This window comes from Neofelis nebulosa, chromosome 13 (assembly GCF_028018385.1).
Source record: "Neofelis nebulosa isolate mNeoNeb1 chromosome 13, mNeoNeb1.pri, whole genome shotgun sequence".
NCBI lineage: Eukaryota > Metazoa > Chordata > Mammalia > Carnivora > Felidae > Neofelis > Neofelis nebulosa.
In genome coordinates this window covers 53,082,833-53,099,854 of record NC_080794.1, presented here as the reverse complement: position 1 = coordinate 53,099,854, position 17,022 = coordinate 53,082,833, and the positions used below count along the sequence as shown (strand labels likewise).

The window sequence follows — 17,022 nt, the reverse complement described above, 5'->3', positions numbered from 1 at the left end:
CCACGAAGGAAGTGACGACTGAGCAGGGCAATGAGGTAGACATTTTCTGGGAAAGGCTAATTTGAAAGGATTTTTTTCACTAAAGTTTGAAGGCTAACAAGGAAGTAATTACATAAAGAGCCAGGATGACTACCTCAGCCCAAGGGATGGCAAAAAGTGGGGAAGATCATGGTGTTCACAGTACTAAAGGGACCCACATACTGATCCCTTCCAAGTCGGTCAGATAACAGACTCAGCAGCAGTAGAATGATTTTTGACGTTAAGGGACATTGAAAATGGATAGAACTTTCCCAGGAGAAGATGGAGGTGTGCACGCCCCTCCTGGCAGATGAGGGTACAGATTCGGTGGTGGTGATGGTCCAAGGTGCCACAGTCAGTTCCTCTGGGCTCGATAAGGTGAGGACACTAAGGAATAAAAAGCACTGCTGTGTTGGAGTAGTTAGAACAGACTTAAGAAGAAAAAAAAATTCCTGATAGGCAGAACCAGTGTTGCATTACCTTGCAACAAATGAAGAAAGCCCTGGAATTTGTTCAATTGGCAAAGCATGGCCCCATTTATGATGAAATGTAGAATTCTAGTTCTACTGACTTTTATGCTATTTATGGTTCTACGGCTGCCAAAGAAATGGTTTTCAACTTGAAATGTGATCCTGTGGTTTCACTTAGAGCTAGTGCTCTAGCATCTAACGTATTTAGTCCTCATGGCCGTATATTAATGCTTTAACGTATTTAGTCCTCATGGCCGTATATTAAGGTTAGCTGGATTTAAAAACCTGACGCACAAATGGAATCATGGAATGTTAAAAAAATACAAGCCTATTTCTAAACTAGCAGCCTCTGAGCCTACGTATTTTGCTTGGTGCCCAGATGGGGAGCACGTTTTAACTGCCATGCATGCTCCCGGGTTGTATGTTAATAATGGGTACAAGCTTTGGCATTATGCCAGCCCTGTCCTGGCAGCCATTTTGGGACAGGCTATTTCCAGCAAAAACAATAGCTTACGAGGCAGTTAAAAGTGATGTACCCAATGAAGAATCTAAATTTGCAGTGGTTGATCGATTTTCGGGTTTAAGAAGCAAACCAGTCACCAATTCCAAGCTCTCTGAGGAGACACCACCGCTGAATTAGAAGTCACAACCAGGAAACGATAAGCCATTATCAAAAGCAGCTCTTAAAAATCAAAGGAAATATGAGGCAAAGAGAGCTGCAAAGCAGAAAGCAAGAAGTGACAAGAACCAAGATTTGGCATCGACCCCTACCCCACAGAGCACACCACGAAATACTGTGTATCTGTTCACATCTGGAGACTCTGAGACAGATGAAAAATTCAAAAACCAAAGACCTGAAGGCAATTGAGCCCTGAAAGAACAGTCAGCAGCTGAACCACCACTAGAAAAACTCTAAGTTGGAGACGTTTAAGGAGATGCCATCTTCTCCAGAAGCAGGAAGATTTGAAACTGGTTACTTTAAAGATCGACAGAGAGAGCAAGTTGTTAGCATAACGGTAGAAATACATCTTCTGCCTTAAACCCTGTAGAGCACGTGAATTTCCCCTACCCATCATGTACCCAAGTTTATTGCTCATCTATAACTCAGCCATTTTCCAGGCTTTGGAATATATGTGAAATTAGTTAATAATGCCCATTAAATTGGCTTTTCCTACCTTTCAATACATGTAGAAAAGAGATGCAAATTTCTTAGCTAAGTTCAACAGACTGTAAGTCAAAAGTCATTATTATTCAGCATCACTTACATAAATGAATAAAGGCATTTAAATGAAAAGAAATACAGCCCATTAGACTGGATAAAAGGAGTCAGTGCAAAAGCAGCAAGGTATACAAAAGTTTGTCTCTGTAACTTTAGAATGAATATTTCTTTCTTTTGAACCTGTATTAACTTACTGAGTTGTTCAGTATAAACTCAATATAGTAATTTTCTGAAAAACTGAATTGCTTTATAGTCCACTTCCTCCTGGAGTCTTTAATGTTTCCATTATTGCATTTTTTTAATTTTTTTTTTTTTTTTAGCGTTTATTTATTTTTGAGACAGAGAGAGACAAAGCATGAACGGGGGAGGGTCAGAGAGAGGGAGACACAGAATCCGAAACAGGCTCCAGGCTCTGAGCTGTCAGCACAGAGCCCGACGCGGGGCTCCAACTCACGGACCGCGAGATCATGACCTGGGCCGAAGTCGGCCACTTAACCAACTGAGCCACCCAGGCGCCCCTCCATTATTGTATTTTTAAACCAAGACTCAGGCTTTGCTTTGTCCAAGGAGGGACCCCCCCCCCCCCCCCAAGAGTCTGAACACATGCCTGGGTGTCATTTCTCCTCACAAAGAGGAATTTATGCAACCTCTTTGGTAGCCTGGAGTGGTCAGAAATGGTGCTGGATGCAGAATTCTGCTGTGCTGAGCCTCTCATTTATTTCTGGATGTGTATTTCTTACCTCCCACAAGCTAAGCCGTATCTACACCTAGTCAAGATAAAATAAAAAATCTCATGTGGAGTCTGTCAGGAAGGACAATGATAATTTATGTGAAAGTTTCTAGCAGGTAACAGAACTTCTGAGAACAAGTAAACCTAATTAGAGCAGTAGAACACAGAGAAGAGAATGCGATGTGGCAAGAACAGGATCCAGAGAAACCGTTTTGAGAAACCAGAGGGAGGCGGTTCCATTCAGCTCCCTGCCGGTGATGCCATTTGCACAGGAAGAGAGGGGAAGTCACATTTCCCCTCGCTGGCCCTGAACCTGTGTCTAGACCCAGTTGCCCAGCAGAAACAGGTCTCTGTGAATTGTCCAGGATGGCTGACATTTGTGGGGAGGGCACCATCCACCCGGAAAGTGTCACGTCTCTTGTGGTTTTTCTCTGTCCTCGGTTTTTACCTCGAATACAAATTTGAGCTGTTTGCATTGTTGTGGGACACAGAATTTCTCTTTTAATTTTTTTTAGTGTTTATATATTTTTGAGAGAGAGGCAGAGTGTGAGCAGGAAAGGGACAGAGAGAGAGGGAGACACAGAATCCGAAGCAGGCCCCGGGCCCCGAGCTGTCAGCACAGAGCCCGACGTGGGGCTCGAACTCACGAACAGTGAGATCATGACCGGAGCCGAAATCGGCCGCTTAACCGACTGAGCCACTCAGGCACCCCCAGAATTTCTCTTTTAAACTTCATGTAGCTGATCCTAGGTACAACCACAATCCACACTCTGCCTCCTTCTGGAGAAGGATGCTACTCCCCACTGCGGGCAGCAGGATGCCATCTCAAACTTGGAAAGCGCGCCGTGCTTTTTAACGCTGCATCAAAGGTGACCAGGGAGGAGGCAAAGAGGTAGGCTGATGCCACAAGATACTTTCAGTCTGAGGTCATTGGGAAGTAAATGGTTTCTTAGACTAACAGCTGCTTGGAGAGGTGGAGATCTCTTCCAAATAGAAAAAGTGATTCTCATAGAGGAAATAAAGGCTCTGAAGGCAACATTTCTCACCATTTCCAAGAAGGGATAATAGAAATAAAGAGCCTTGGGGCACCTGGGTGGCTTAGTCAGTTACGCCGCTGACTTTGGCTCAGGTCATGATCTTGCACCCCGTGAGTTCGAGCCCCACGTCGGGCTCTGTGCTGACAGCTCAGAGCCTGGAGCCTGCTTCAGATTCTGCGTCTCCTTCTCTCTCTGCCCCTCTGCCTCTCATGCTCTCTCTCTGTCTCTCTCAAAAATAAAGAAACATTAAAAAAAATTATAAAAATAAAAAAAATAAAGGGCTTGATTTTCTTCCTGTATACCTTTCTTTAGAATAACCCACTTGAGCAAGCAATGCCTCTGGTTTCTCTGCCCAGAGTTTAGGAGGAGGGGAGCCAGGCTCCGCAGGGAAAATGAAGGGTGGTTTCTGCATGAGGAGAAACAGGCCCTCCTGTGAGGCTTAGAGAAAGTCTCAGCGTTCTTCCTCACACTGCTGTAGCTCTGTGACCCACATCCTTTCCCTAATTCCTTGGAAAAATGCAGGAAAAGCCTTACTTCCCTCAGCTCCTGGAAAACCATCGGAAATCTGGCTTCTGCAGCCAGGTCCTTTCCCTGGAAGAACCCGATGAAGAGTGTGACTAGGGATATGTGACGTTTATTCTCAGGGATGACACAAGAGATAAAGGAAACGTAGGGATAATGGGAGCCTTAAAATCAAGCCAAACATCGTGGGTCCCACTCGTGCCTGCATCAGGGAGAGGAGGAGAGAAAAGGCTGTTTCCACCTTTGCTTCTGCTCTGCTCTGCTCCAGCTCTGAAATCACACAATCACCCAACCTGCATGATTCCTCAGGTTTCCAGGGACCCTGGGGAGGGTATGGGGACCCAGGTAGCATATCTGCCACTCATCCCTCTTGGAATCAGTACCCTATAATCATGGGCCTCCTTGGCACCTGCTTTCTATCCATTCTGTCATTAGAAGCCGTCCTTTTGTTCATCTCGATACACAGTTTACAAAGCCTCTTCACAATGTTTACCCAAATCAATTTACTGAGAGACAACATGAGACTCTGCAGACCTAACGAACAGGGCTGGCTCCTGTCTGTCCTCAGGGAACTTGCAGCCTCGTAGGGGCCATGGGCATGGAAAAATGCTCATAGGTCAACGACAGTGACGTAACCGTACATTGTAAAATATGTTGTGAAGAAAACAGGACCTAAGACACAAAGTATATTAATTAGTATATTAAATGCAAATGGACACAATTCCCTATCAGGAGGCAGGAGGGGAAATGGGTGTGACCGCATGAAGCCCTGAATACCGGGTCTTCTCTGGAGGTGTTGACAACGTGCATGGGAGAGCTTCACCGCAGGTTGGTGGGATGGCCCATCAACAATGACATTAGCGACCTTCACATGTCAGGATGTGTAGGTCTTTCTCCCTGAGTCGTTCTGTTGTTCCAGGGAAAGACCCTACGGTCTCCCACCACCGCAGTGGGAGTCTGGGGATATGTCTAAATCAGTTGTGAGCAACTCACTTTATTCCCCTCTTGTCACCCAATTTTCTTATGTGTCCGATGTCTCCATAGATGCAGCCTCCTTGTCCCAGTTTCCTTAGCAAAAGAAATCTCCAGTCTCCTGTGTGGGTGACAAGGGTGGCTCCAAGTGCAAAATGGAAACGTGAGTGTCCTTGTTCAAAAAGCTGGGAACAATGCCGTTGCTGCTAGAAGTTCTAACGTAACAAACTTTTCTTTTCTTCCATGATCTGAATTATTCTGAGATCATTTAGGGATAATGGATCTGAGTTTTTATTATCGTTCACTATTTCAAAAAGCAAGATTAATTTAATTTTAATAAATGTTAATATTAATACTCCTGTATTTCTTTGGCTAAGTGCTACTCCACATATTCCAAGTCTTCCTCGATTTAATCATTTTATTTATTTTGCTGGAATAGATTTTCCAGAAATTTGATAGAGTTTTTGATTGGTAAACTTTCTGAGTCCTCAAAGAGCTTTAGCAAAAGCTATTTTCACCTTTGTATTTATTTATTTTTTTCTTGGAATAGAGTCGTAATTCAAAATCACATACCAACGACTTCGAAAAGATTGCCTCATGGCTTTCAGAAATCCTCTCCTGCTTCTGAGAAATTGGATTCCAACCTGATGTTCATTTCTTTCTAGAGAAACTATCTTCTCTTTCACTCAGCTTTGTTGGCCTGTAAGACACGGTTTTCATCGTTAGTTTTCTGAAATGTCACCACGACAGTGCATGCATGTGTCATACCTGTTACATTTGTCCTACTTAACTCTCAGTGGGCTATTTCAATTTAACGACCCATGTTTTCCTTTCTGAAAAACCGTCTTATTTATTTCTTCCCTTCAAGCCTCTGTTTTGTGTTTCTTTCCTTTTGCAAGTTCATTTAGGCAGGATTTGAAACTCTTTGATAAACCTACTGTGTCTTACTGCTTCATTAATACGTTGTGGTTCTTTGTCTTTTGGGGCTACATTTTGGAAGAATTCTTTGTTGCCGCCCTCCAGCTTCCAAATTCAAATTGCAGCTATATCAGTTCTGCTCTTTAACACGCTTTTTTATGTCATTGTTCTTGCTTTGTTCTCCAGATCTCTAAGATTTCTGTTTTAATTTATATATATTTTAAATCTCTTCAACATTATTTCATACGTCAACATTAATTATACTGAATTCTAAAAAATTTCCTGATGCTCTAAACTTTGCTTCCTAAGGCAACATCTCCTTCATATAATTATAATTTCAATGTAATTGTGATGTAATTTCATGGTCCTCCGGTGATGCTGATTTTCCCCCAATGTTTGGGGATCTTTGGTTGTGTGGCCATCTTGATGTTCATTTCCTTGTCTGTGGGGTAAATGGACATATATTTCTGCTGAGTACGATTTGTTGTGTATGTGTGTGTGCTGTTAGGCATTTACCTACATGTATTGAATGAATGGCATCAGTCTTCTCAGGTAGGCAGTGTAAGTATTTAGGTCTTTTTAGTGGTTGGACTAAGCAGGAATGCCAATACTAACTCTGACTTTGAGTAAATTATTTGGCTTGTCCAAGCTTCAACTTTTTTTTTTTTTTTTTTGAGGTGAAGGGGCAGAGGAAGATGTTGAGAAAGAATCCTAAGCAGGCTCCGTGCCCAGCACGGGGTCTGACATGAGGCTCCATTCCGTGACCACGAGGTCATGACCAGAGTTGAAATCAAGAGTCAGACACTTAACCAACTGAGCCACCCAGGCACGCCGCAAGCTTCAACTTTCTAATCAAGAAAATGAGTATAGCGCAATAAGGCAAGGAGTAAGCATGACCTTGCAAATTTATAATACAGTGCCTGGCATATAGAAAATAATAATACAGATATTAACTGCTGTTTCGTTGGTTCAAATCAGAACCCAGAGGTGGAGAAATTGATACCCGAAGAAATGAGTCAGCTGTGGTAAAATTGGTAATGTGATGGGTTTCGATCCAGGAAATTTCCCAGTGCCTTTGCTCACTGTCTCCTCACAGAAATCTTCCACTCGACCCATGCCCTCTATCCTGAAAGTTCAGATGGGAGGAACACCACACATCCCCGCAGTATGGAGTTGAGCACACGAGGCCAGGCCTGGGCAGGAGGAGAACCCTGTAACCGTTGAGTATTTGCAGTTTTCTACTGAGGATGGGAACCCACAGTGCCCTTTGGGGTTTCCATCCTCTAGGCCCATCTGTTCTGGGTTTTTTATTTTGATTTCCACTGATAGCTCTTGAGGACAGCTGAACATCTTCTTTCCACCCAAGAACTGAGGAAAGCAAACTGTAGCCAAAACCAGCAGCTGTTGGTTTGTTTAATAGGGAAAATATCTCCCAGAGCTGCCAAGGATACATGTTAGAAAGGGATCGAAGAAGCTTGAGGTTCTTTTCCCAAGACAAAAAGCAGATTTTAGCACACACACAAAAATATTCACATTGCTCACTTCCACCCCCAGATTCTGCATAGGAGACCCCGACTCATTTTTTTAAGGATGCTGCCCAGACATTTGTTGTGGACTGTTAGTCCATAAATACATTTCATGTTGTGGCTGCTTGTCTGTGCTCTCTCTGCATGGTCCAAAAGCTCCTTGGAGCGGAGGTCCCAGGGTATCTGATAGCTGGAGAAGTCCTGCGTCCAACCAGGAATATCTATCTCCCTTGCCAGGCTAGCCAACATTCCTGCCTCTTAGGTCTGCAATCAGGCTGTGGGCACAGACTGGGTGCCAATCTGTGGGCAGTGAGTTTATCCAAGCATGGAGAGGGGACGCAGTGACCTTGAATGTCAATTAATGCTACCTGATAGCATTCAGCTACAGTCCTGGCAGATGAGAAACTGGGGCAGGCCAAGTCGTCCCCCCCCCCACTCTTCACATTCCAGTCCTGCTTTTTCCCCTGTTCTTAGTGCCCCCCATAAGGTTTAGTTAAGCCAAATTGCACCCCCACACACCCCCTGCCTAGATTTCCCCCTCCAGCTGAGCCACCGAGAGGCAGGCTGACTGCTGGGGGGAGCACACTTCCCTCTCTCCCAGTGCTGGAAGGAGAGGAAGAGTCCAGCTGAGATTTCTTCTTCTTAAGTGCTTCCAGCCTAGCCTGTCGGGATGGCGCAAGTCTGCAAACCGGGGTGAATATGGGTCAAAAGGGAAAAGACCGCTTCCATAAGCATCAACAAAACTCCTGGAGTTGGTGCCTTGCTGCTTCTAGATCAGCTCTTACTCAAGACTAGCCTTGCAGTGAGTCAAGAACAGATCCTGAATCAAGGATGAGGAGGGAGCATCGGGACTGGGTCTCACACCAGACCCGGCCAGCCTGACTTGTGACTTTTTTGGCTGGGTTCTGCGTGCCAGAGGCCAGCTTGTTCCCCCATGCAATGCTGTGTGACCGTCCTTCCTGCTGTGCCCTCAACTCTATTCCCTGGAATTAGGTCTTGTCCAACTCTTTTCCCTCTTCAGGAGGGATATTCCTGATGATGGCCAAGGCTTTGCATTGTGCCAGTGACTACTTTAGGGTGGCAACAATAAACTTTCTCTTCGCTCCTTCTGTTCAGGCATCCCCCACCTGCCCACACCTAGACAGTTTTGACATTGCTTAAACTGGACCAAGAGTTTCCACTTCATATCAGTGGCATAGAGCAGAGGAAAGAGCTATAGGGTCAGGGTTTTGTCAAAGTTGTGGCTCTACACTTACTATGTGACCTTGAGCAGGTCATTAACCTCACGGAACCCTACCTTCCTCATCAGCAAATGGCAGAACAGAAACTATTGTGGGGGCTTCCATGTACAAAGAGCTCTATGTTGACTAGTTCCCTTGCCCCTCCTGGCCCTTGTCTGACAGGTTGGAGGAAAGGATGTCCCTCCTCCTCTTCCTGGCATTTTCCTAAGTCCTAATATCCCAGCCAATTGCCTGTTCTGGCCTCGATCTCTGCTCCTCTACTCTCAGCAAACCGCTCTGTGGTATTGGGATGGCTCCCGTTATCTATGGTGCTCTCCTAACCCCATCTCGACAGGATCGAACCCAGTCTCTCCTGCTCTCCCAGCTGAATAAGATCACAACAGAAATCACTGCCCAGGTTTGGGCTCCACCTTATTGCAGTGTCTGCCCAATACTGGGGCAGCCGTGGCTGTGGGCTCTCCAGTGATGGGGACCAGGGCATATGAAGTCTGCTTCTCAAGAGCGCCTGTATGTGTATTTCACAATTTCACACCCAGTGGCTTGCTGGATTAACAAGAGTTAGGAGGCATGCAATAAAGCCAACAGCCTTGGACTGGGACTTCACACAGGTTACCCAAGCACTTCAGCGTGAGAGTCACCCTCGAAACCATTCCTTCCATTGTGTCTTCTACCTTCGAGAAGGTACAAGGCACCAATTTCCACTCATTGCCAAAGCCAGAGCCTGGGCTTCACCTTTGATCACTGCCTCTCCCTCACCCTGTCCACACAGCCAAATCTCTACATCCAACCAATCTCTACATCTCCATCCAACCAACGTCTACATCCTATCAATCCTGCTTCCTCCAAATCTTGGGGGTTTTTTATGTGTCTCTACATCCACTGCTTCATCTTGATTCAGGCCAACATCATCTCTTGTAGTCTTTTCAAACACAAACATGGTCACCATCCTCCTGTACAAAACATTATTCAATGTCTGGCCATTGCTCTGTGGTCAAAAATAAGCCCTTCATACAACTTCCAAGCCTTTGCACATTCGACCATTCCCTGCCTCTCCAGCCCCATGCACACCTCTCCCCACATCATGTCTCGTGTCCAGATGCCAGAAAGCATTTCAGCTAGTGTTCAGAGCAGATTGTCTTATGCTATTGGAATTTCACCAATGCCATTTCCACTGCCTGTAAGATCTCACACCACAATGACCTTCTCCCAGCCTGAGTAACTCCTACTCATCCCATGGGCCTCAACTCCAGTATCATCTTTTCCAGAAATCTCTTCTCACATCCTCCCAATTGGGTTAGGTGTCTCCCCTCCCAACCAGTATGTTCCCTTCATTCCCTTTAATGGTAATTGGTATTCTGCATGGAAACTGCTGGTTTTATTATCTGTGTTCAACATGAGACTAAGAACCTTCAGATCGCAGGGATGGTGTCTCTCCTTTTCCATGTGGTATCACCTCATCCCGAGCAGGGCACAGCCCAGGCCAAGCAGACACTCGGTAATTCTCTAATGGTTACATTCTCCTTCTCTAGAATTAAATTTGCCGAAGACGTAGATAAGACTGTTCCATGTGAATAGTCAGATGGTTCAGAATACATCTGAATCCAACATATGAGGCTGATTTGGGACCTGGACCAGAAAAGGGACATTTGTGGGAAAACTGGTAAAATCCGCATAAGGCTTATAGATTAGACTAGCATCACATCGAGTTAATCTCCTGACTTTGGTCATTGGTCTCATGTTACGTGAGACTCTAACATCTGAGAAATTTGGGCAAAAGGTACACAGAAAGGCTTTGCACTCTTTTTGCGCCATTCTTTGTACGTAAAAATTATATCAAGATAGAAGTTTTAAAATGTAAGCAAAATAAAAGTGTAGATTAGCGGGAAGAATGAGGACCAACTTCAGGATTCCACTGGAACTTGCTTTTCTTAGTAAATTCAACACCAGTGTTCCTTTCCTTCTGCTTTTCTCTTTCCTGTAGAATCTGCCGGGTAAGGCACGGGGAAGGAGTCTTATTCCTGCGTATCTGCATGAAAAGGCTGTGGGTCCTGAAGATGCTGTCGTGTGAACGTCAACCTCCAAAGCCCTGCTCGGTGCCATCAGTCTAGTCTGCCAGTTTACTGCCAAGCTTCCCATCCGCAGAGTGGAAAAGTGCCGACTCAAGCTCACTGCACGGAGGCAGGGCAAATGACTCCACCAGACTTGGCTGAACACTGGAGCTGCTTCCTACAGAGCCGGCTTAGCTTTTAACCTTCCGAGAAGGGCAGCGCCTGAAACGTTCATGGGAATGGATTTCACAAACAGGGAAGAACACCCGGAAAGAGAGAGCCCCGCGCAGCATGTCTACAGCCCAGCCCTGATCCAGAGCTCCAGCCCCTGCCTTTCATCCTCAGGCCAACATGGGTCACCCTCCGCCTCGTCTTCAGGGCGCAGATGGGACTGTCTGAGCCCGGGTTGCAGCCTTTCTTTCAGATGTTAGGAGTGGGGAGGGGTGGCAGGTGAAACTCCAGGCCCGATTCATCAGCTCGAGACTTAAAGCTGAGAAAACATCCCCTGCAGGCCTCAGTCAGGCCCGGCGCCCTCCACAAGCACAGCGAGGTCCCGCTGCTCTCCCCCATGAGAGGAGCCACAGAAGAGACGCGATCGCCTTTGCTCCGATAACCATAAAGCCACTTGTGCTCAGAGGCAAGAGACCCAGAGCTTACCCACCCAGGTCCCGGAGAAGGGGAGCCAGCCCTGGCTTGGGCATCCGGGTCACATGGTGACCGCTTGCCCCTATGGCTGCCCCGAGTCTGTTAAAATAGAATCAAATGAAATCTGTCCCCTCCAACTTCCACCTAAAGATCAAAGTTCTACCCTATGGTGATTACACAGAACTGGTTTGTTTTCTCTACTATGTTGTACTTCTTTACACATCTGGAGACAGCAATCTTTTTCCACCCAAGTCTTCTTTTTCTTCCCCACCCCCCCACCCCCAGATAAGCAGCCTGTTTGCATTAGACAGTTTTTCCACTCACCTCCGTACAGCATGGTTTCTAGATTCCTCAAAATGTTCATCACTGTCTCTTGGATTCGTTTTCAAGGTTCTTTCTATAATGCAATGGACAGGTGAATTATGAGGTTCCGGACCAAGAAGCCAGCATAGAGGACAGCAGAGTTAGCTCCTCTGATCCACACTCCATCTCTCCATTCATGTAGGCCAAGATGGACTTTGTAGCAATGTATGGGGACACTGGCTCTCACTGAAGTTACCAGGCACCCAAACTCCAAAACATTCACTGATATTTACACAATTAACTTCCGAATGAAGACGATTACACCTTCATCACTGTTAATTTCATTGCTGAAGTTAACACCGATGTAACTCTTGCTGCCAGGCCTCCCAAAGACATTGGAAGGCCCTCCTAAAGAAGAGTGCCATGGTGGGCCCAGGCATTTTGCCTGGGAGAACACACAAGAAGGGAGTACATCAGCATGGCCCAGCTCAACAGATGAGGCCTCACTCATTCCTAGCGAAGTGGAACAGAGAAGACCCCCAAGCATTGGAACATGGAGATAAGGCAAGAGGAAGCCAGTCTGTTCCAGAAAGGATGTGAGGGCATGGGAGGGATTCTGGAGGGGAGTGAAGGGCAGCTCTGGATACTTGGGCACTTGTAAGCCAAATGGAAGCCAGCAGGCCTGTGGGTCTGGAGGAGGGGACTTGGTGACTCAGGCATCCTTCCCCACCTTCATTCCAAGGAGCGAAGACAGAAGCATCACTCTGGCTTGGCCACTCCTCAAAGAAAGAAAGAGAAAGAGATTGAGTGCACAACTCACAAAGGATCTGATTTACTGCTTCTGGAAGAAACACTGAACCTTTTTCATCTTGATAGCATCCAGACTCCCGGAGGGGCATCAATTCACTTCCATGGAGAACAACATCTTCTCTGCGCTGGAACTGCAAGCCACAGTCTGCGAGAAGAAACTCCACTTAGGAAAGCGACACCAAGAAACCACTTGGTGCAAAGACAAAGAAATGCATTAAATTGATCCCTTACACACACATCTCAACCGGGGAGAGTTCTGCTGCAGTGAAGTGTCAAAAAGAAAGTCAACGTGCCAGATTTTCTTTCATCCCAAAAGGGAAGTCAGTGAAATGGAGCCCTAGGATTTCACTAGCAGATGCATCAGCAACAAATGAACACGAGGTAACCTTGACCTCTCACAGGAGTCTGCAGATTTCAAAGTGTCTGTGCAGATGAGTCAGGGCAGCGATGGCCAGGTGGTTCCAGAGTTAAACCATCCACGGATTAGACCGTGGCTGGTCTAAGGTCCCCTGGAGGCGACTTCTGGGTGGTAACAACAATTGGGAGGTCTCGTGTGTGGCCTGTGGTCCCAGGAGGTGTGCATAGCCTCTTGGCCTGCACGGTCTCATCTCACGTTGGCCCAAAGGCAGGGTGTTTGGCAGATGATCCCCGTCGCTTCTGGTTGAAGTTGTGGCAATTCGTTGTTTTGTCGTTCCACTTAAGTCGCTCATCTTCTCTCCTTTCCCTGTTAGGTTTTGTTTTCGGTAGTATTCGAAGCATCTCGAAATATGAATCTCAAAGAATTGAGATGAATTATTCTTTGTTTAATGTTTATTGAATTTTTAGAAAGAGAGATAGAGAGAGCACACGCAAGCAGGGGAGGGACAGAGAGAGGGGTGGGGGACAGAAGATCCAAAGCAGGCTCTGGGCTGATAGCAGACAGCCCGATGCGGGGCTCAGATTCAGGAACCGTGAGATCATGACCCGAGCCAAGGCTGGATGCTCAACCGACTGAGCCACCCAGATGCCCCTAATTATTTTTTAATCAACAGGAAAATTCACAGTATACTTAATATAAAACAGATGTGTATTAATTGAAAACAGGGAGCCTTAAAAAAAAGGTAGAACTTTCAAACCAAACCATTCTGAGATGGAAAAAAAAAACAGCTAAAGTTTAAGAAATGTTACAAAATTTGAGCAGAGAGTAAAACAACCCTAATAGCTCATGGAGGATTTACGCTGTGCCAGTGACTCCTCTAAACGCTTCATCATATGAAATCATTTCATCTGTTTACATTTCTGTGAGTTATGAATTTTTAAGAAGAAAAACTTTAGATCCCAAAAGAGTTGTTTTCTCATGGTTACTTTTCCAGTAACCTTAAGAGATAGGATTTGAACCCAGAACCCGCACCCTTAACTATGATACTGCTTCTCCCCTGATATACAGGTACACCTTGGAGGTACCTCAGATTTGGTTCCAGACCGCCACAATAAAGGTGGCCAAATGAGTGTTTTAGTTGCCCAATGCATGTAAAGGTTATGTTCATGCTATACTACGCTGTCGTCTATTAAGTATGCAGTAGCATCGTGTCTAAAACACAATGTACATATCTTAATATAAAAATACTCCATTGCTGGAGCACCTGGGTGGCTCAGTCAGTTGAGTATCTGACTCTTGATTTTAGCCCAGGACATGATCTCAGGGTCGTGGGCTCAACCCCAGTGTCAGGCTCCACTAAATGCAGAGACTGCTTAAGATTCTCTCTTTCTCTCCCTCATCCACTCTCCCTTGCTCGCCTTCCCTCTTTCTCCAAAAAAGAAATAAATACTTTATTGCCAAAAAAAAAAAAAAAAATTGCTTAGCATCATCGGAGCTTTCAGGGAGTCATAATCTTTTTGCTGGCCTGGGGCCTTGCCTTGATGTTGACAGCTGCTGACTGATCAAGGTAGTAATTGCTGAAGGTTGGGTAGCTGGAGCAATTTCTTAGAATAAGACAATGAAGGTTGCTACATCAACTGATTCTTCCTGTCACTTGAATGCTTAGGGCCATTGTACAGTGATTAATCGGCCTAATTTCAAGATTTTTGTGTGTCAGGGAAGAGGGAGGCCTGAGGACAGAGAGAGAGAGAGGTGGGAGGACAGTCAGTTGGTGGAACAGTCAGAGCACACCCAACATTTATCGATGACGTTTGCCATCTTATGTTGATGCGGCTCATGGTTCTCCCAAACAATTACAGTGGAAACAACAGAGATCACCATATCACTGTAACAAATGTAATAACTATGAAAAAGTTTGTCATGTTCTGAGCATTACCAAGACATGACCCAGGGACATGAAGCGAGCAGATGCTGTTGGGAAAATGGCGCCAGTAGGCTTGCTTAGCGCAAGGTTGTCACAAACCTTCAATTTGTAAACAACGAGGTATGCTTACAATCTATTGAATTTCCCTTTTGAAAGAAAAAAAAAACCTCTCAAATTATGTCAAATCAAATATATTGTTTCCTTAATACAAAATTTCTCTCTCTTTCTCTCTCTCTCTCTCTCTCGCTCACACACACACACACACACACACACACACGATTAAAATTAAGACAGAGGATAGACAAAGTTGTTACCGAGGCATGCTTACCTCCTTGTTTCTCGTGTTTACAGAGAAGTAAGGGAGCTGATCCCGCCCCTGGCTGGTTTCTCCTTCCCCTCCTTCATGTGCAGTTTTCTATCTGAGAGAGAATAATCTGACCAGTGGAAAGTGGAGAAAGTGACATCCGGATACCCCACCCCCATTCAAGCAGAAAGAGCGTGTTCTCATTTACTTTGCTGTTTTTAAAACATGTCCGTGCCTTATCATTGTGGGACTTGGCACATTTCTACCTCTGGCACTCTACTCTTTTGTTCCTAAGTGTCTAGCTTTCAGCTGAGTATGTAACTTGGTCATCCTAGGCTGCAGGACCAAGTTTCCTCAATTCAATGAAGAAGGAAAGGGCAATTCCATTTGCCCTTAGGCACAAAACTAGTTCTCCATAATAAAGCCATCCCTGCTCTTGGCACTCATCTGGCTCTGTTCTCAGTTTATTAGGAACCCAGAGAAGATATAAAAGTGCAGTATTTACCTTGGTCTAATTGTCAAAAACACGGTGGCACCTCAACAACTTATTTTAAAAATTGAAAGAATGAAAACATAAAAAAGCAAGGATGTAAATAATAAAATTAACAATTGTGATTGTACAGTAAGAGATATAAAATATAAAGATATGAACATACCGTTTCAATCCAAAACAATGCACATTTTCAAAAATGTGTGGAAATTTTATAAAAATCAACTGTATCCTTTTCTCCCAGTAACATCTTAATTTGAAAGTGTACAAATCATAACAAGCTCATATATAGACGAAATCCAGATACAAAGAATAAAAGGGTAGCTTCTTTCCCCAAAAGTAAACATGTTAAAATAAAAAACAGTGTCAAAAGAAATCTAAGGTAAAATTGAAAGCTATTCAAAGTGAATGTAATTGAGAACGTTATACATCAAAACCCGTAAAATATAGCCAAAGAAGCACTCTGAGGAAAATGTATAGCTTTAAATGCATTTCCTTTCAAAAAGATTTTAAAAATACTGAAACGTTTAATTTCAGTAGTTCATCAAAGTAAAAAAGGAGTTCACGACAATAATACAGAAGTTAATGAAATAAGAAGAAATATAATAAGATAATTAAATAATGAGACCTCTCTGAAGCTAGTGGTCTCACCTACCTGATGCCTCAGTCAGTCTTCTCTGATTGGAGCCCTCAGACCTACCTCTCAGGTCACAATGCCTGGGCGGGACCCCCTGACCCAGTGTCAGTGACCTCACTCCTTCAGAAGCAGCTCGCTCCCTCTTTGCCTAGCTCTCCTTAAAAATAGCTTTGTCTAATAAGCGAGACTCTACAGTTCTTGTGCTTAGACAAGTGAGGAGAGAAGACGTAAGTGTGGAGGCAGAAGTTAGCTCTCTCTCATATGCCATGGGGACCTCACTCTGCACCCACTACAGGACAATTGGAGGACGGAAGGCAGGTCCTGAGACTTCCCCAGGATTCTATTCATGCCTGATCTCCTCCCCTGGCACAGATGTATGACAGCCATCCCCTAGCCAAGCTACTAATACACCACTCCCCCTGCCTGCCCCTGCTGGAGGAAAGCACCTGTGCTGAGTGTTAAGTTCCAGAACATCCAGCCCCCTCCCCTGAGAGGAGAAGAAAGGAGATGTGCAGAAATGGACAAAGACCCAACCCTGCATCTCCACGAGACCAGGTCCTCAGAAGAAAGAGGAAACCGGCCAGACTTGGATCGTTAGGGAGAATAAGCTCAGTGGATCCATACCCTTCCAAAGGCAGCAAAATCATACATATAAATGTTGACTGCTTTGTTGTAACTGTCGTGTAGCAAGTTTAAATCACAGAATTCCAGAGGCAAAAAGAATGGTTTACCAATGTATGCACCCTTTCATTGATACCTGAAGCCTGAGTGGGAGAGGAGAAGGTCAGACCCAAGGTGATGCCTCAGAGGTGAGCAGCAGGCACCAAACCTCAGCCACCTAGAGCTGCTT

At 45.1% G+C, this 17,022-nt stretch overlaps 1 long non-coding RNA gene and 1 pseudogene across 2 annotated transcripts; one reads left to right on the top strand and one right to left on the bottom strand.

Moving 5' to 3' along the window:
- The first annotated feature begins 300 nt into the window (after positions 1 to 300).
- Positions 301 to 1,502, top strand: LOC131492432 (eukaryotic translation initiation factor 2A-like; annotated as a pseudogene).
- Positions 1,503 to 10,560: 9,058 nt separating this feature from the next.
- On the bottom strand, positions 10,561 to 16,148 carry LOC131493023 (uncharacterized). Of its 2 annotated transcripts, none has more exons than XR_009252400.1 (4): positions 15,070 to 16,148; positions 12,509 to 13,232; positions 11,671 to 12,428; positions 10,561 to 10,923 (listed from the first exon to the last, which is right to left on the bottom strand). It is a non-coding gene; the product is annotated as an uncharacterized LOC131493023 (long non-coding RNA). The 2 variants fall into 2 exon arrangements; XR_009252401.1 differs by having other exon boundaries at positions 12,509 to 13,183.
- Positions 16,149 to 17,022: the final 874 nt, after the last annotated feature.